This window comes from Pinus tabuliformis, chromosome 1_1 (genome assembly GCF_031772625.1).
Source record: "Pinus tabuliformis cultivar Carrire ecotype Pingquan chromosome 1_1, CPIR1, whole genome shotgun sequence".
NCBI classification, from domain to species: Eukaryota; Viridiplantae; Streptophyta; class Pinopsida; order Pinales; family Pinaceae; genus Pinus; species Pinus tabuliformis.
Window position 1 is genome coordinate 659875445 of NC_142297.1, and position 4023 is coordinate 659879467.

Genomic DNA, 4023 nt, shown 5'->3' on the forward strand with positions numbered 1-4023 from the left:
TGAGGGTTCACTTGGGTTTAAGACTGGCCTAAGTAGTTACTCATGTGGTGAGGGTCAACCCATTCCATAATGTATGTATGAATAAAATAATTCATAACTCAACTTTCGCTTAACCAAATTGGGCGATCTTTAGGTCAATCTTGGTCCTCTTGAAAAGAGGAATCCAGTGGAATCATTATCTTGGTCATTTGAGCTATCCAAGGTGGAATTTTACCGTAAAATCCAAAATTAACACCTACCTCTTCCCCTACCTCCTTTGTAGGGGTGCCCACAGTCATGCACCATGTCTGCAACAATCTCTTCCTCAATGCGAGTCGACTCAATTCTGATTCCGTCTGTGGGTTGTTGCGAATTTGAACAACAATTTCTCTAGGAGCTGAGCCATTAGCGTGATGTTCATCCTGCCATGTTGCAGGACAAGTGTACCTGTCCAATTGATATCATAATTGTAAATGGAGGGTGGTCTTGCCACCTGCTGCCTGTCTCGAACCTTATGTGTTGTGGAGGGCATGCTAATGGCGTTGTCAAAACCTCGAGTCCTTATTCTAGGTGGCATTCATGGGGGACAGTTAATGCCTTGAATTCGTCATCTAACACTCAGATCCAAAAAAATCAATGTAAATCATTTCATCTAAATTAATGAAAATAATTTATAATATTAAAGTTTTACAAATAAGAAAACAAGTTAAATAGACTTAAAAAAAAAACAAAAAACAAAAAACTCCATAATTAAATATGTTTGACTTAAAAAAAATCTTAAAATTAGTGATATTCAAATTCCTAAAAGCAAATAGAAACCTTAAAAATGAATATTAATACTATAACTGTAAAAAAAACCCTCAATTTTAAAATCATTAAATCATAAAAAAAAAAAAGTTTACATCTCTACTATGTGAAATGTCTAATGTATATGAATAATAGCAAATTTGATAATAAACTATGTGTGATGTCTATGTACATGAATACTAACAAATTTGATAATAAAATAAAAAAAATAAAGATAAAATATACCTTTGTTATTGTATTTTTAAACTTTTCCTATTATCAAAATTTCCTCTTATATTATTTTCACTGTCAGAGCTATTTAGATCTCATTTAAGAGAACAATGTTCTTCCCAAAATCTCTGAGTCAAGAATATTTCTGCTACATAAGCAACATTAATTTCCAAATTCTGGTTTGATAACTACGAAAGAACATGTTTTGTTGCAATTTTTTCCAACTAAGAGTAAAGGATTCCTTACAAAGTCAGCAAACCCATGTACTGGGAGTTGGATATGGATAAAATGATGTCATCCTCACACGGTCACTGACTTCACACCCTCTTACTTTTCACCCTCATGGATTTGGCAGTGGCAGCCATGGATTTCAGCCCATTCTTGTCAACTCTTCCATTTCCAAACAACACAAAATTCATGAATAACAAATCCAATTCGACACCTATTCATATTCTTGCAAAAGGCCATGGCAATGTTGCTGCTACTACAGCAAAATCAACACAGAAACAGAGCTTCAAAACCCTACACGGCGACAATTTGCATATAAATTTTAAAACCCTTGATTACGTTTCAATGTTGCAGGAATGCACTGACACCAAACAACTCGAGCAACTCCATGCCGAAATACTGAAAAATGCTCTTTATCGTAACAAGTTTTTCACCACCAAGCTTGTGGGTTTGTATATCATGTTGGGATCCATGGAGGATGCACGCAAAGTGTTTGACAGAATACGTAAGCGAGATGTTTTCTTGTGGAATGTTATGATCAGAGGGTATGCCAAGAAGGGTTCCTATGAGGAAGCCATTGCATTGTATGATCAAATGCAGGAGGCAGGCCTAAAGCCCGACAACTTCACATTTTCATTTGTACTAATGGCGTGCGCCGGCCTGTTGGCTTTGGAAGAGGGTAAGCGGATTCATGATGACATAAGTATGGCTGATTCAGAGTTTGATGTTTATGTTGGGAATGCCCTGTTGAACATGTATTGCAAATGTGAATGTTTGGAGGATGCACGCCAAGTGTTTAACAAAATGTCCGAACGGGATGTGGTGTCTTGGAATGCAATGATTGTTGGGCATGCTCAAAATGGATGTGCAGGTGAAGCTCTAAGGTTTTTAAGTAAAATGAGGACGGACAATATCATGCCCAACTCGGTCACCATGGTCAGTGTGCTTCCAGCTTGCGCTCAGTTAGCAGATCTGCATCAGGGCAAGTGTCTCCATGCTTATATAATTAGAATTGGATTTGATTTGGATGTTGTCATGACCACTGCACTCATAGATATGTATGCCAAATGTGGGAGTGTGGAGATTGCTTGCCGTTTGTTTGAGAAGATGGGAAGGAGAGATCTGGTTTCGTGGAATGCTATGATTGCAGGGCATGTTCAGAATGGATATTCTGGCAAAGTCTTGACACTTTTTAAGCAAATGCAACAGACCGGGACTAGGCCAGACACGTTCACGATGGTGAGTGTGCTCACGGCATGTGCCTACTTAGGGGCTCTGCAACAGGGGAAGTGGATCCATGGTTATGTAATCCGAAGGGGTTTTGATTTGAATGTTTTTGTAGGGACTGCACTTATAGACATGTATGCTAAATGTGGTGGTTTAGAGTTTGCTAGTGAAGTGTTTGACAGAATGCATGAAAGAGATTTGTTTGCATGGAATGCCGTCATTGCTGCATATGGAAGGCATGGGCATGGCCAGAATGCTCTTGCACTTTTTTCTCGAATGCTAGTGGCAGGCTTGAGGCCAAACCACATCACTTTTACACATCTTTTATCAGCTTGTAGTCATGCTGGCCTGATTGATGAGGGCTGGCATTACTTCAATCTTATGGATCATGATTATTGCATTACACCCAGGTTGGAGCATTATGCATGCATTGTCGACCTTCTTGGTCGCGCTGGTCATCTGGATGAGGCCGTTGACTTTATCAATAAGATGCGATTAGAACCTGATACTATTGTGTGGGGTGCTCTGCTTGCTGCTTGTAGAATTCATTGCAATATTGAGCTTGGACAGCGTGTGGCCGAACACCTTTTTGAGTTAGAACCTGAAAATGCAGGATGGCATGTACTGCTCTCCAACATCTATGCTGCGGCTGGCAGGTGGGATGATGTAGCAAAGGTGAGAACTGTAATGAAAGATGGGCAATTGAAAAAGACGCCAGGATGCAGCTTGATTGAGCTTGATAACACTGTTCATGCATTCTATGTGGGGGACGGATCACATCCTCAATCAGAGAATATCTATGCAATGTTGGATACCTTGTCTGGGCTGATGAAGGAGGCAGGGTATGTGCCTCGCACTGATTTTGTGCTGCATGATGTTGAGGAGGAGGTGAAGGAACAGATGCTTTCAAGCCACAGTGAAAAACTGGCCATTGCTTTTGGGATTTTAAGTACAAGCCCAGGGATCCCTGTTCAGATCATGAAGAACCTTCGTGTTTGTGCTGACTGCCATAATGCCACCAAATTTATCTCCAAGATTGTTCGACGAGAAGTTGTTGTGAGGGATGCAAACCGTTTCCATCATTTCAGGAATGGATTGTGTTCTTGTGGGGATTACTGGTGATCCTAGCAAGCAGGCAAATATAATTAAGATCCCAATAACTTCATTTTGTCCATTCTGCAGCAGTTTTGTTACACTTAATATAACGCCTCTTAATTCAATTATATATCAACCAATTATAATGAATCATCTTGGTTTGGTTCATGCCAAATCTTCTAGTCCGTCTGGTAAAATTGGGAGATGCTGGCCCAAAGTGATTCCTTTGCTAGTAATTGCAATGGAGGTCAAAGTTTCCATCAAATTTGGATTGCTGCTAGCTATGTCACCTAACATGATGATGTGGGACGCAGAGGACACGTCTGACATGATACCAAGGATATATATAAAATAACAAATTAGTGATTTACACATTAAAAAGGAAATATAGACAAAGATTCAAAAAAACTAAAACATTTACATGATGATGATACAAATTCAATCATATAATTTTATAATTAGTTATTACTTAATATT

General features: G+C 39.1%; 1 pseudogene; it reads left to right on the top strand.

Annotated features, from left to right (window-relative positions):
* The first annotated feature begins 1105 nt into the window (after nt 1–1105).
* Nucleotides 1106–3671, top strand: LOC149215121 (pentatricopeptide repeat-containing protein At3g12770 pseudogene; annotated as a pseudogene).
* Nucleotides 3672–4023: the final 352 nt, after the last annotated feature.